Source organism: Condylura cristata, unplaced genomic scaffold (genome assembly GCF_000260355.1).
Source record: "Condylura cristata isolate star-nosed mole 26May11 unplaced genomic scaffold, ConCri1.0 scaffold00003, whole genome shotgun sequence".
Taxonomy (NCBI): domain Eukaryota; kingdom Metazoa; phylum Chordata; class Mammalia; order Eulipotyphla; family Talpidae; genus Condylura; species Condylura cristata.
The window spans coordinates 52,729,276-52,746,453 of NW_004567104.1; the positions used below are offsets into that span (position 1 = coordinate 52,729,276).

Here is a 17,178-nt window from a genome sequence, read left to right on the forward strand (position 1 = left end):
ATGAAGACTTTTAATTTCCTGGTATGATTGAAAGGATTGACTGAGGATGGGATTTGGGGGATTATGGGAAAAAGAAGCAGCTTTTTTTTTTTTTAGGACGGCGCTTTCTGATCTACTGGGATTATAGCATGGGGCAATTCATCACTCTAAACACAGATCGTTTCTAGATTTGCTCAGCAAACAGGTTAGTTAGTTTTAAGAAGAGACGTTACCAATTCTGTTTCTTTTTAACTTATTACTTTCATCAAATGTGTGTATAATTCAATTAGTTTTCAGTTTAGCTCATTACAGAATGAGAGTATAACAGTTTGAATGTAAAATGTTTCAACTAAAAGCAACATAAGACAATTAGCAATGAAAAGGAACTACTGGATGGCTCACAGGGTATTATGTAGGGTGAAAAAAACAACAAAGCTTCACATATTGTATGATTTCATCTATATAATCTTCTCAAAATGACAAAATCATATAGAGGAAAGAGTAGTGGTTATCAGGTTCTAGGAGGTGTGAGATTATGAGAGTAGCATGAAGATATTTGTGGTGATGGCTACTTTTGTAGCATGATTTTGGTGATAGTTACATGTAATAAGATGGCATAAAAGCACTCAAGCATGTATTACCAAAGTTAATTGCTGGTTTTGAGACTGTATTATTGTTATTAAAATGTACTAACACAGAGGGGAGAAAAAACGCCAAAACTGAGAATGTGGAGAAAAACTAAGCCTTTATAACATTGTGTGAGACCATGAGCTTCTGCTCAGTTCAGTTATGTGGATTAAATTCCTTTTCGTTTTTAATTAACAGAAGATAGTTTGATTGGGTTCTAAACAAATTCTATCTAATACTATTGAAAATGAGCATTCATGAAATTTTAGAAATTAATATAGCCTGATAAGTGATACACGTTAGAGTATATATATATCCTTCTGAATACAAATAAAATATTAAATAGATGACTCTTTAAAAACCCAAAATTCATCAGAGGTAAATCTATGAAAAAAAAAAACATTTTATCATAACAAATCATTGATGTGAATAGTATGAAATATTTTTCCTATAATCTACAAAGTATTATTTCATTGTAATGATGCCATATTAATAATTCAAAATTAAAAACTGTCATAATTAGTTTAGAATTATAGAACTAAGGATAGGAATGAGAAGTTTAGTGAATTATTTCTATACATTGTTATCAAGTTCTCCAACATGGGACCTTTACAAAAATAACTTGGATTTATAACTTGATGGTTGATATCAGTCTACACTGTTAGTCATTAATAAATTGAAAACTAACTCTAAAGTATTTAAAGTTTTAAGGACTTTTATGGCTTTACCATATTCAACACTGACTAAATATTGCTATTATTCAAAACAACTGAATAGATTTTATGATGAAAACAAGTCACTTGTGGAAATCATAATTATGGTCCAAATGAACAAATAAAATCCTCTGGAAGATTATTATTCACAAGGATACATTGTTATGACTCAACACAAAAAATAAAAATGAAAAGAGGAATGAGATTCTTCAAATTAAAACCACCACCATCTCAATGGATGTAGTTTGATAATGGTATTTTATGAGCACATTGTGCTTATTCACAATCTTAATTTCAGTGGAAAGAGAATAGGATTATTGCCTTCTTTCTAAAACTGTGATATGCTTCCATAAAATCACAAAGTTCTCCAAAAGAGCCAGACACTAGTATGGAATCCATTTGATCAAGTGGGCAGTATATCTGCTCGCAGACAATGAACTGCATTCTGACTGCTTTGCTGAAAGTAATGGGCATGAATAGGAAATAATCAGGAAATAATCAGGATAACTAATATGGGATGTAGGTTTAGTGCTTGTGACCATTATTAAGTTAGGATCCTTTACATTTGCACAATATAGCTAATGTGAGGGTCTGAACATGTTTGACTTTTTAAAAGTTTTATATATTTTTTATATCATTCTACATTTTTGTACATTGTATGCTTTTTCAATTTGGTTGTAGTCCCCATGGAATTCCCACCACTTATTCACACATATGCCATCACCAGTCTCTTGTGCTCTTGATGAAAGTTTTAAATTGTTTTACATGGCAAAGACCCAAACAATTTGGACTAGCTAACTCACATCTAGAGAATCACATATTCACAAGGAGCCAAAACTAATGGCTCAATTTACTTCTAATTGGGGTCTCTCTTTAGGAGAATGTATGATCCATTGATGAAATTTACACTAGGAAGAAATATGGTTTCAACTTAAAAATGGGTAATGACATTCAACCTTTTGTGCTCGAAATAATACTTCTTGACTCAGTTTTAGATGTACATAAACTTGAAAAGCAAATAACTAAGATAATGCTATTGCTCTATATGCATAGTCTACTAGGACTTCCATATTTTTTTTAAGATAGGTATCATAAACCATATTACATTGTTGTGCTGACTGAGCTTAGTTTAACACACAAAGACATCATATTTGATGTAGTAGAGTGAGGGCTGGCTTCCTGGAAGTACAGTCTGTGTTACCTGGCTCAGAAAAGGCCTGTAGTCAGGACTTAATGCACTGGCTTGCTATCTTGGGATTCGTAGTAATTTTTTTCTTTGAACTGACATTTTGTGAATGAAGTCCAATGAGACAATGGAGCATTAAGTCAGCTGCTTGAAGTCACAGCTTATTGTCCTGGGGGGATATGGACCTTAACTCATTGTACATCCTTCCCTGAATACAGTTACCCTCCACCCCGGAGATTCAGTGTAGGTCGAGTGGTCTATGTCTTGAGGGGCTGGGAGAGACAGTGGCTGGGACTGGAAACTCCACTGAAGTTTAGGCTGGGGACTGTGAAGACTACACCTGTGTCTAGTGTAGTCTGATGCCGAGGACCTTCAGTCTGCCATGGGATAGGACTTCAGGTCCATGACCAGTGCCTGGCATGTTCACTTTGCAATTGGACTCTAAAAATGATATAGCTATCTCTGAGTAAAGAATCATTTATATTGTACTGTTATAAACAATTTAAATAAATTACTCTGTGCTCAAGGATGACATATATATTGTCTCCATGAGTGGCTGTTTTACTTGCAGCAACAAAACAGTATTAATTATATGTGTGGTAAACAGAAAGCACAAGTATAAAAGCCCAGACGTAGTACTTAGTTCCACTCAAGCCAGTGTAGAAGTGGAAAAGTAACCAAAAGATCCCTAGTGAAATGGGAAGTCACAGGAGATGGAATGCGAGGAGCAGTGTATGCATGCTTTCTTATGAATGGAGAATTTCTTCCTCTGTCAGTTTTGCAAGATTTGGATATTAGCTTATTAGAGAAGATGACAGTTGTTGTTTTTTTTGTTTTTTTTGTTTGTTTGTTTTAGGCACATCCAACATCACTTATGTTTCCTTTGTTGGCTCCAATGCTGGTTTTCAGATTCTGCATGTTTCATACCAATAAAGAACATTACTTATCCTCAAATGACTATAATGAAATAAAAATCCTTTTAGATATTAATAGACATAGTCATGAAGTCACCCAATCAAAAATAGTAAAGTCTGAAGCAAAAATGGGGTTACGCAATAGGCAAAAGGAGTCACCATTGACCCTGGTTTCTGCTGTGTTCGCTATATACACTGGTTTTACAATAACCACTTTCAATGGTGAACCTTTTCAAAGGGAGAGGCAATACCAATGAGAGAATCAGGAAACTTTTTATTTTTGTATGTTGACTTTGCATAATAAGTGAAGCAATTATAAATCTGCCTTTGAAATGGGACTAGATCTGTAATAGGTTTTAGTTGATGAAATGCTCTTTGTTTGATTGCTTGGGGCAAATAGATTTGATAAGGTTCAAAATAGTTACAGCATTATTTCACTTAGAAAGTTGAAGATAGTAACTATATTTTTAAACAGCAAGGTGATCAATCCTAGAAATTTACACACTCAAAATGTTTTGTATTTAGTTCTTAGAATTTGTCATAAAATGAAAATTGGCTTCATTTTAAAATTTCAAAGATTAGATACAAGTTTTGTGATTAATTCAGTTGCTTTGGGTCTTATTTCACTCATTTCCTGTCTACTCTACTTAGAGCCTACCTTGTTGCTAATCAGTCCCTATACCATTGATGAAGTATCAAAAAAATATGCAGAAAGCATGAAAATTAATTCTTGGCTCTGAATAATGTGAAGAAAATCTATGGGTACAAAAGTTTAATGTGCTCTTTAAAATAAAATTTTGGATTATCTAAGGATTTCAATTTTCCATCGCCATTGTTACAGATAATTAAAGAGTTGTATTTATGCTTAAACTAAATGTGTTAGAAAATTCCTTTTAAAGTAATGAAAAGGCACTAAAAATATTCTTATCTTTCCCCAGGCAGGAGACTAATATTTTTTAATACTTACCTAATCGAACTTGAATGACACTCTCAGTTCATGTTCTGTCAGGAAGTACAAGTTCCCCATTGTCAGTTATATTACAAAGTAGGTTTTTTTTTAAAATTCTTATACACAAACTTAGATAGCTGAGAATTCTAATAATCTACCAGGTATTTTGAGAGAGGACAAAATTTGTAAAAAGATTTTAAGCTAATGTAAATAATATGAACATATCACACATATGGAAAGGTTCAGTACTTTTACCCTTTCCATTCCCAGACAGAATTACAGAACTCTTCAACTATTTTGATCTAGATATGCCAACAAGAAAAAGCTTACTGGTTACATGTCAGAGGATTCTGCTGTTTCTCTTACCTCAGTGATGAAAAGTATACACGGAGCCACAGAACCTCGTAAAGCTACCCTAGCAGAGACATCTAGAACCTGGATATGTAGATCCTCTGGTCTGGTTGTGCTAAGTATGCTTTAGTAGTTGGATGCCAGTTATTCTTCTACCCTTTTCCAAGTAAAAAGTTTCTCTCAGAGCTTTTTATCATGGTAGGGATATATTTTGGGGCACCAACTTGCAATAAGAAACAATTTGGGGGAAAGAAAGACGTTTAATTTGAAGGTTGTTGAAAGTATGCTTCATCGCTTTCTAATTTATCTATTTGTAATATACTCATTAAAATATGATTCTGTTTTCTATGGGATTTTAAAATTAAACAGGACTTTGAGATTTTTTAACTTACAAATCTCACAGAATGAGATTTTCATACAAATGAAAGAAGCACACAAACTGGAATATTCATATAGTTTTCAAATATTGATATTCAGAATTATATGAAAATAGTATTTGTGTAAGAGTCACATTTGTGTATCATATAGGATAAAAAATGGTTGCACAGTATGACAAAGAAAATTTAAAAAAGTAAAAAAAACCTTAAATGGCTAATTGAGATAGGAACATTTTTGTGGAGTTTCAAGCATATCCTTTATGTCATGACATTGTCATTCTTCAAGAAATTTATGTGATAAAGGGTAAGACAAAACGTTGACAAGATACACATGTTTAGAGACATATGAAAACACAATGGTAACACTGTATAGTGAGGCAAAGTTTGGAGAAAGTTTACAGAAGATATTATCTGAGAATATCAGGCATTTCCTGGACATTCAAGCAATGGAAATAATTCTAGTAGCAAAGGAGAGATTGACTCGTACAAAGCTACCAGTCAATCTTCCTGTTTGCTCCCCAATCTGTTCTTGTACCTCTGTATGAATAAAGAATTTATAATATAAATTCTTTGTATCCTGGTACAAAGGAGTGGACAGACCATGAACTTTATGTAAGAAACAACGAGTATCAGAGTTCATTTTGTAAAAGTATTCAAGAGTAGAGTAAGAAAGATGTGTCTTTTTAGAACCTAGTCAACACTGCATATTAAAATAAAAGAATTGAAATAAAACATTGAAGAGAATTAATTTTCAGCTAATCTAGAATGATGATTTGTAGAAGCAGACTGAAACAGGTCTCCTGAGAGAGAACAAGGTCTCATTCCTGTTTGAGAAATAAATTCTTTGTACTCAGCAGATCTTAGTCAAAGAGAGCTAGGCAAGTATGCTGATTTCCTGCAGGATTTCTGGGTATCATATAAGGATGCTTACAAATGATAGGAGGATTCAAGAAGAGAACTAACAGTTGGTTAGTGTCCAACAAATATCAGGAAAGATCTTATATCATTTTCACAAACTTACATGATATATAAATTATGATCTCAAAGTCAAAATAATTAACATCCTGAGAGGTGAACTTGCCCAAGATGATGCTACCAGTAGAGGCTGACAGAAAGTGAAACTCTGCCTGTTTGGTATCTCATCTTCTCTTCTTACAGAAACTCCTGCCTCCAGTAGCATCTCTGCAGTAGATTGTTTACTAATAAGTCAACTAACCACCCCGAAATCCTTCTGTCCTTCAAGGAGGAGACATGAGACCTGATTCTGAGGAGATAGACTCCTCTCTGATTTTAAGGGGAAGGATGCGTACAGCCAGAATCCAGATGAATGCACCTCTGTGAGACTAGAGTCCATTTTCCAAAGGGACCACAGTACTTTAAAAGAGGAAATAGATAAATGTCAGGGGTATTTTGTACACAGAACTGAGACGCTATCATGATTCAACTGATGCATGAAATTAAGGAAAGTTGGGCATTATGGAATGACTCTTCTGGCTGAAGAGACTAGATAAAACTAAGGTACCACCAACCAACACAGAGAAAATGGAGAGAAGACCAGGCTTTGATTAGGAGAGTAAATCTAATTGCAAACAATGAGATATATTTGAGCAATTACTAAAATAAATTCAGTAGAGAGAAACCAGGGATTTTATAACAGAACATTTCACCATTTCATATATTTTCTGGTAGTTAATTTGTTGCAGGTCCAGACAAAGGAACTCTATAGTGGTCTATAAATTTCATTATCAGTCACATCAGGGCAACTCTGGTTTATTATTTAAAATAATTTAAATATATCAAATACAACTTTTAAGATCTAAAACACACTATTCTGGTGAGATACGAAAATCCCAGCAGGAAGCTCATTTATTATGGCTATTGTCTGAGAAGTTGTTAGGGCATTTAAGACATGAAGAGTAGAAAAACAGATTTATGACCATGACACAGCTTTATGGATTTTGGCTTTTGCACAATTTGAAATAATTGGGCATAGTTATATTCCTTATGATCACTGCCATCAAAGCTGAACATCATTTTTGATTATGGGAGGAAAGACAATTTTTTTCTAAGCATAAAATTTTCAGAGATAGGAGGGAAGGATGGCTGGGATATGGATAATAAAATTTATTTTTTCATGTTTAAGTATATATGTATATTTCCTGATCTCTACACTCCTACTATGAGTGAACCTGTCTGATATATATATATTTTTTGGCTTTGGATAATAATTTTTTCTAAAGAAAGTTTTTCTAAAGTGCAAGGGGTCAAAGTATTGTACTACAAAGCTAGCCACAGCAGTTTTAGCACTAGTTCGATCCCGGGCCAGGGAGGTGACTCACATGGCACAGCAGACCTCTCCTGTCATGCCTGCTGCTCCCCTCAGCAGTGTACTTCATTAATCTGCCTGTTTGCTCCCCAATCTGTTTTTGCAACTCTAGCCTGTGCCCCAGTTCTGTATGAATAAATGAGTCATTAAAAAAAGTTTTTCTCTTGCTATATTTTTGAAAGTCTTCTTCATTCTAGTAGAATTATATTATGTTAAAAGAAGTAGAATTATTTACTGGAGTCAGTATGACATTGTTGACCCCCAATATTCAAAAGAAATAATGATGTTTTATGTGTTTCAAAAACAAAGATTGTGTTAAGAAAGCACATGTATGGCATACTCGGTTCTAGCGCACTGGTGGTCACATGCAGCTGTAGTCTGATGCCCATCACTTCAGGCCTGTTTCTGAAGGGCTTAGACTATGGCTATGAACTCATGCACTCACAATTATTACAGAATGTCTGCAGTGTACCAGGCAGCATTGTTAGTATGTGAATAAAACTGAAAAAAATGTGCCTTCCTCATAAGAAAGAGGGACACTAGGTGGGTAAACATTATTATAATTTTCAGGCAGTTTGTGTGCTATGAAGAGTGATTAAGTAAAATTTCCTGTTTTATAAAGATGGGCTTGAAATTGTGGAGATGGATTCAATCATGTAGCATTTCCTAAGGCATGATAAAAGATGTACATGAAAGTAGAACCAATAGGCTTGTTGATGGATTAGATAAAGTGACAGGGAAAAAGAAGTGTCTGGAATAACACACATGTTTATGGCCTATGTTGCAGGGGCTTAGTGGCATGATCATAAAAACAGGTAAGATTTGGGAAGGAGCAAGTTTAGCTGGGATATTTAGACATAGATTAAGTATACAAAGCATGACACTGTATAGCCATTTGATATCTAAATCTAGGGATTCAGTACTGGTAGTACTGATCTGCAGAACTTTTTGAATAAGTGAGTTTTTTTTTAAGCCATAGGAGAAGTAGAGACAATCTGAGTGTGGATGAAGAGAAGAGGGCTGGAAAGAGACTCCTACCCCATTTTAACATTGACATGTCCTAAAAAGGAGGCTCATGGGTAAGAGCACATGCTCATGGGTAAGAGCACATGCCATGCATTATTTAGTACCTGTAGGTAGTAATTCAATATTGAATAAAGCACAATTGTTATGAAATACCAAATGTTACCAAAGAATTGATTCACTCACTGGCAATTCTATTTTTACTTATCTTAATCAAATCAATCAGGGAATCCTTGGAAATTACCTTCACTGGAAAATAGTATCATTTAAAATAATTGAAAATTTGATTTTCCTAAGTTAATTTTCAAACTTGAAAATTTGATGTAGTCATGCCAAACTATACCTCTATTGCTGGTTGTATCTACAAATTTTAGTCACTTTTTACTAGGCTCATTCCTACCTATAAGAGAAAACTAGTAATACTAATTAGAACAAAGTTAAGAGATTTTAACCAACTATAGTAGTATTATCCTTCACATTTATTATTTTAAAAAGTAAATTTAAAGAAATAAAGATTATGATTAATCATCATAGGAACTGCTATTATGTGATTATTCTAACAGCATATTAGCATATTTCCAAATATATAATTGCATCTTATGATGGCAAACATCACTATAAATATTACAATGACAATTCAAAATATTCTTTTGAAAAAAAAACTTGGCAGTAAGTAAATACCATCAAAATGTTCACGTCATTTGACCAGTAATCCTATTGCTAGATACTTGTCATGTAGCAATAATTCAAATAAAAGAAAAAAGTGTATGAGACAATTCATTGAACTGTTTAGAATAGTGAAATCTGTAGGCAAAATTTGTCTGTTCTACATGTAACAAGATTGTGAAGAATATTTCCATGCTTCCTGCAGTTTCAGGCCAAAGTTGAACCCAATAATGTTTAATAATTTTTAATAATAAAAACTAATAAGGTTTTATAGGGTTCAATAAGCTACCAGACTAGTCAAATTCCTGTAGAGCTTATAAAGGGGATTCAAAGTTACCCTGTGCTATAAACTGATTGATTATGTTCCCTAAAAATTCTTTATATTGAAACTTAAACATCAAAAGGTTTTAACCCACAGGAGAAGGAAACTGACTAGGTCATGAAGAGTGGAATCCTCATGAATGGGATTAGGGTACTTATAAAAGAGAACTAGGAGATCTACATGCACGTGTGAGGCAATATAGCAAAGACAGCTGTTTGTGAATCAGAAAGAAAACTCCCAGACACCAATTATAAACACATTTTGATCCTGAACTATCCAGCATCAAGATTCGAGAGAGATAAATTTCTATTGTTTATACGCCACCTAATCTACAGTGTTTCATTACAGCAGCCCAACCTGATTAAGACATCTCATTATACTTTTCTCTCGTACCTGAAACTAGGAGAAGGCAAGAGAGGTACTTAGAACACACAATTTAAGACAGAACTTGCATAGCCTGGAGATTAACTTGTCTCTTTAGGTATGGTACGCTCAGCCTCATTCCTACTGGATACTGGCTTAGCATGTGAAATGATTTGATGACACATCTGTGGGATATATAATCGAGGTAAGGATTCCTTGGAATCAAGAGGAAGAATGGGATGATATTTAGGTTCAAGGCTTTATCTTCCTCCATTCCTCTGCTTAGATTCTTATGTTGATGGAATAGCTTTTATGGGGTACTGGAAGACTGTCTGAAAAACAAGTATATTCTAGGTTTTTCCTTGACAGAAAGGGAATATGCAAACTTACTATGCTAACATCAAGTCTAACTCTTCAGAATCAGCTTGATATCAGTCTTATTGCTTTGTATATGGATTATATTTAAATTTCCTCTTTAAATTTAACTCTCCTCTGTATATAACAATTGGTATCAACACAGGAAAATAAGGGAAAAATTTTATCTTACACATGTGCCGTACAGCTTGCTCAGGTTCTCAGAGTCACTCGGAGGTCGCTTTACATCTTAGCAGAGGTCCCACTGTTGAGAAAAAAAAAAATCAAATATGAAGCAAATAAATAGGTGAACAATTCCAAAATTACACAGTATTTGTATAATTCTTTAAAGCAACCAAGAATAAATCACAAGAACTTTTTTTCCCTTCATAATGGTGTCTCCTTTGGGATCCTATAAAAATAGAGTAGTATCTCTGAAGGTTATCAGACATTCTCTGCAGAATTTGTACTTGTCAATTCTTTTTCTCACAAAGAATATCTTTCCACTGACTCCTGTGAATTTGACAGAGTTGTGCTTTATATAGCATGCCTTCATCAGAAACATGAGCAATAGAACCGAGACAGCATCTGCAAACTCAAAAGAAGATGAAAAATTTGACAAATATTTAAAACACGTCAGTATTCTTACCATTTGTCTTCTCTAACTTTTTAAATTTAAACTTTCTTTATGTTACTTGTAGTAAGTGCATCTGCAAAACTGCCAGAAGCAGAGGTCAAGTTACATTCCAGCTGTGCATCTCATTTGTAAAATTTGTTTGCAGAATGCAAAAGCATTGCTTAGTTAATATACAGAACAAAGGCTAGAGCTCTCAAAAATTCAACAAGTGTCTGTATTCCCAACTGGTAGAGTCTCAAGGGCTCATGAATAATGTTTAGCTAGCTAAAATGCAGACCTGTACAGGAATTTTGCAATAGGAATGGTAAAGGTTATTTTCTGACCTATTGTTTATCATTGCTAAATTTTTTTTTATCCTGTTTATAAAATTTCAGCAATTTGCTATCCCTATCAAAGAGGCTGTCACTACTGACTCTGTGTAAAACATAAACTATATACTTACCTTTCAGGAATTTAACATCTAAAAGAAGAATAAAAATGTAAATTAAGGTGATTAAAAATGCTATGCTAAGTGAAGTTAATACTTCCAACCTTGGTAGCATTCAAATGTAAAGCTACCAGATAACAAAGCACATACCAAAATACATTAATAAAGATAAGAAACATGACATCCTTTAATGTGAGTGTGAGAGAGAGTGTGTGTGTATGCATGTGTTTGGCTATTTGGAATTTCATTAAAACTATGAATCACAACATTCAGATAGATCCATTTTGAGCATATAATACTTTATACTTATAAAACATTCCTGGAGTAATTTTTTGGTTTTATGCCAAATAATAATTGTAAGAATATGAAGATCAAGAATTATTTTAACCCTTTCTTACAGGCATATCAATAGAGACACAGGGCCTCTCTGGTGGCACAGCGGGTTAAAGCACAGCACTAAGAAGCTAAAGCCACTTCCACCGAGTTTGATCCCCGCCAGCCCCGGAGTTGATCCACCTAGGCAGACCTCTCCTGATCAGCCCGCTGCTCCCCTCAGCAGTGTACTTCGACGATCTGCCTGTTCTGCTCCCCACTCTGTCTCTGGTGAATCCTCTTACCACCCCTTCACCTCTGGCCTGTACCCCAGTTCTGTATGCACAAATAAATCTTTAAAAAAAAAACAGAGTCACAAAGATATTTAGAGACTTGAACAGGTGATACTAATCAGAGTCTTAGGAATAAACTCACTGAACTCTTTATCTACTTACTAAAACTGCATTTTTAAAAACCTGTTTTAGTCACTGGTCACTGACTATACATATACTTGATCCTTCAGAAGCTTGTGGCATAGTGAGTGAAGGGACATGATTTATACATAAACAACACATAGTGGCAGTAAATTCAACTATAAATATATACAAAGAAATTCTGTAAGAAGATAATACATTGAAAAATTTTTTTAGAGACTCTCTACTGAGATTTTGTTTAGGACGTAGCTGCCAAGTAGTACATGGTTGAGAAATGCAAATGGTGAATTAATTTGGTAAGGTGTAAAGTTAGAAATTAAGATAGAGGCCTGATTAAGAAGACTGTCTATAACTGGTTAAAGGAACTTGATTTCATCAATCTTTTAACTCCTGGCTGTTGCTACGGGTTACTAGGTTACATGGGTTTCCACCAAAATAAAAATTAAACAAATTAACAATTTAGATAAAAACATAGAAAGAATAGCTGAATGTCAGGAATATTTATAAAAAGCATATTTGTAGAAACTAAATGGACAATTTTTAGTTTCTGGACAATGTTAAGAATAATTACAATGATAAAATTTTGCCTTTGGATATGTATATTTTATTTTATTTTATTTTATTTTTTTGTTTTTTTTGGATTTTTTAAATTTTATTTTATAACAGTTTATTTTTACATAATTTTGTACATTTTTCTTTTCCATCTCAATTGTAATCCCCGTGGGATGGATATATATTTTAAACAGTAAATTCTGACATCAATATATAAAGTGTGTGTAGGAGAAAGTATAATTTTTTTGTGTGTGATTGGACTTAGGTTATCACCTTATAAAAATGGCTGTAATTGTTAAGTCTTATGGTAATGATAATGAAAAAAAGCATATAGTAAATTAAAAAGTGGTAAAGAGTAAATAAAGTATACCACTAAGATTTAAAAAAAAATCATAAAAGCATCAAAGAAAGACAGCAAGAAGGGAAGAAGTAAACAAAACAACTAAAAAACAGAAAATTGAACAAAGTGGCAATAGTCAGGGTTTCCTATCAATGGTTCATTTAAATGTAAATGTAAATCAATGAAATCAATGAAAATCAATGAAATTAACCACACAAGAGATGTAAAGTAACTCAATCGATTAAAAAAACAATGTTCAGGGCCTCCCTGGCAGCCCAGGGGTTAAGTCTCAGAGGTCTCACCTCTATGATCTGAGGTTCCATCCCTGGCCAGAGAGCTGACCCACATTATAGCACAATAGACTTCTCCTATCTCACCTGCTACTCCCTTCAGCAGTGTATTTCAGTAGATCTGTCTTTTCTGCTTCCCACTGGGTCCCTGGTGAATCCTCCCACTCTCTGTACCTCTGGCCTAAACCCCAATTCTCCTATGCAATTAAATAAATTTATATTTAAAAATGTCCAAATATATTCTACCTATAAGAGAATCAATTCAGATTTTAAGAATACACATAGGCTGAAAGTGAAAGCTGTATTTTAGAAATCACTCAAAACATTTAAAAAATTAAGAATCTAAGAAGTACGAAGTTAAGAAGTTTTTCTGAAATTATGAGAAGAAATTTTAATTACTTCAAATCAGGATAATTTGTCAGCATCTAATCTGTGGCTGTTTGGGCATAGGAAAAAAAAGTGTTGGATTATTTGGGGAAAACCAAGGAAAAGTTTTAATATTCTAAGCTTGTAAGTCCAGACAGGAGATTTATCTCAGAAAAATAATTTAATAATATGGATTCTGGTTAAATGTTTCTTAAAATTAATAACTCCTGTGTAAAGTTTCTATTTATCTGTTCTCATATGCTATATAAACTGGGCCAAAAGCCACAACCAGCCAATTATATATCTTCAAATGTCTAATTACGTATCTTCAAATACCACAAAATACAAACAACTTCAAGTTGGACATCCAATGGAAAAAAAAATATAATTGTAATAGTCTCTACAGATCTCTATATTAACAGATCAATCTTAAAATAAGAATAAATGTGATTAACAGAAAGCTGAATTTTAGTGTTGCACATAGAATAAAATTCATTGTTTTTCAAGTATTGAGTAGAATTTATGAAAGTTAAATATCTACAAGCCAAAACAAAATCTTAATTAATCATCTCAGGTAAAAGTCATGCTAGCCATGTTTTCTGGTCAAGTATATAATACTTAAAATAAATACTTTATTTATTTAAATCTATTTAAACAATTGACAACATATTACCACAAACCTTATAATTTATAATTTATTCTGCTCATTCAAAATAATGTTTAAGCAAAGAGGAAAATTAGAATTCAATGTTATACTATTTGGTTAATACTAATGAGAATGACATCTAGGAATTTTGGTGGAATAGCTCTGTAGATATAATTATATACTATTGTTTTGCTTAAAACATAGAAAATGCTTTTAAGTAAAGAATTAAAAAAATTATAAGCACTGAAAATATTAATGCTTATTTTCTCTTTTTTAATTAAACATCTATTCATATTAGCCAAAATTTGGCAAAATATGTAGATTAAAGACAAATGAATAAAAATAAAAATTCTGTGAACCAGCCATAACCAAAAGGAAATTCATGCGATATGCTAGGAAAAATGCCTAGGAAAAAAATTCAAACAAAAAACATGTGAAATTTATAAAAAAGTCAATAATCAAATTGTTTTGACAAACATGAAATAAGTCAAAATTTTATTTTTCCATGAGAAATTCAGTTGGTTTTTTCAAGTTAATTTTTATTTAAAATGCTACTTTAATAAAAATGTTCACTTTTTGATAGCTCTCAAAAAAGTCCATGCTGAGGGGGACAAACAACAAAGAATAAACAAACTTTTAGATAAAGTGATTAAAAATAAAAATCCGTGCCCTACAGGGCTAGAGCTTAAAATTTACAATAACTAAAGGTAGTGTAGGTAGGTGTGTTACACCAACTGAGAGGAAGAGAGGGGTAAAGAGAGAGGGCAACTAAACAGAAACCACCACCATGGGCAGAAGCATCTAGCTGACGTCAAATTTAATACTTCATAATAGTACAATGGTAATTAATTTTTCAAGACATATATTAAGACAATAGGCTAAGTCTTTAGTTAGCAACTCATCACATAGATCTATAGAATGAATGACAACTTGATAATATAACTAAAGATAAAATAAGATCATTAAAATTGAAAATATAAACAAACATGATTCCAGGTGATATTGGGATAGAAAGTTATAAATTAATTTCTGGTTTCATGAAGACAAGACCAAACCAAAGTAAAAAAAAAAAAAACAAAGAAATGTTGAATCATATACAATTTATCATTATTAATAGTTATGGAACAAGTTCAAAGATGTCAGCAAAGAGAAAAATTTGCAACATATTGACAAAACACTGAAAGACACAAACTGTATTATGAACTATAACATGGTATATTTATCCTATGGTAGTATGAAAAAAAGCAAGGGCAGATAATGTAAAAGGGACATATAGAATGAATTGCCATGAAGTAACCTTATAGTTAATCAAATGAAAAATATACTAACAAAAATTGAGATGCATTTTTTTGGCTATTAATTCAGCAAAAAATTATAGAACTAAGACTTAATATCCAATTCTTATTCTCAGAATTTGAAACACTGTTGTATATTGAAAGCACCTGTAAAAAATATGAAAGAAATATTTCTTAGTTTAAAGTGTACATATTGCCATTCATTTTTGTTTTAAACCTAACGATGAAAATGATAAAATGCATTCTTCTCTGAGTTTGGAGAAGAATGTTGCCTTTTTTTCCTCAAATACTTTAGGACTGAAGGGCAACATATTCTCCAACTGGAACATGATCTGACCAAGCTGACTGTGAACGTATGCCCCCAGTCCCAACACTTTCCAATTCCTGCTCTAGGACAAATCCCTGAGTCTCTGGAAATCACTTCTCTCTTCCACAAAATGGGGAGATGCGTTTTTGTGAGGTTGTAAAGCTAAACAAATAGGAACACAACTGTGAAAACTATCAAGCAATTTGCTCTTTCTTAAGTTATTAATGTTGTACTCATGGAATTGTGAATAGTTCTAAGTTTTAAAAAGTTATTCTTCTATTTATAGCTTGTATCCAGGGAAGAGGATTTCCTTCTACTTTTCATTTAGTGAGGTCCAATATCATCTTTGTATGCTATCACAATCATAAGTCTATTCAGTCAGAAAGTACTTCCCTAGCATTTTAGTATAAATATTATATATTTGTATCTTATAGCAAATTCAATGTTTTCTAAAAAAGATTTAGTAGTGCAACACATGACAATAGTTTTAATGCAAACTATTTTGCCACTACAGAATTATTGCCTACCCACAACCTCAACAGAATATGATCCACTTATATGCTTTTTAAAAAGTGCAAAGATAGATCTTCTCTAGTTAGATTCTGAGGTAGCAATGATGGTCAATGAAAGGAACTTTGAGAAGGTGTACCTGGAAGGACATGTATAGAAAGAGAAATAACATATACTTGTGTTAAATCTTGTTATACTTCTTTATGACAAAAATTAGTTTATCAGGGTTTAACCCATTCATTTAAAAGTCCTTTCCTGGATTATGACCACGCAGGGAAGAATACTGGTCTTTTCCTTCCAATATGTTCTAAGACTAATTGTGGCAGATTGAATATAATCAAGAAAGATGGCAAAGTTCACAGATGAATTTGAGAGAAACTGGTTCTTTAGGCATTTAAAATGTAGGCTCCTTTTCTCAAAACTGAAGCCAAATCACACAGTCTAGACTTCAGTTATGAAAGGTAAGAATAGGGAGCTCTGCTGCCTTTATTTCAGCTAGAATTAATGGGTCCCTGCCTTTTCAAACACAGTTGCCAAATTCCCAAGAGCAGATAAAAGATGCTTTGAATTATTAGTGCTGTGTTGCAGTGAGTGTACTGGGTAATACAGAGACAGAATGTTGAAATGACCACTTGCTGAGTCTTGGACTCATTATTTCTAGAGACATTTAATATAAGAAGGTATGAAGTCACTCAACTAACCTAGTCATTATTACTTGTACTACATAATTAAGTCTCCTCTCATAAACATGAATCAAATTAGTCTTTTCCTGAAACTATCGTAGCCATTAATGCAATTGTCAGGAATCTTACTTGCAATGTTACTTAGAAAACAAATCATACCTTATATGCTTTTCAAAATATAACAAATGCTTCAAAAACAACGTATAATAAATTCAAAATATAAAATTAG

General features: G+C 32.9%; 1 protein-coding gene across 2 annotated transcripts in view; it reads right to left on the reverse strand.

Annotated features, from left to right (window-relative positions):
- Window positions 1-17,178, reverse strand: part of HTR1F (5-hydroxytryptamine (serotonin) receptor 1F, G protein-coupled) — an 89,052-nt gene that overhangs the window by 64,330 nt on the left and 7,544 nt on the right. Inside the window, exon 2 of one of the 2 annotated variants that reach the window (XM_004675282.2) lies at window positions 10,344-10,415. The gene's annotated coding sequence lies outside the window, so the exon portion shown is untranslated. Of the gene's footprint in view, window positions 1-10,343; window positions 10,416-10,517; window positions 10,563-17,178 lie in introns of those variants that run through there. The other variant, XR_001145959.1, reaches the window with a different exon arrangement.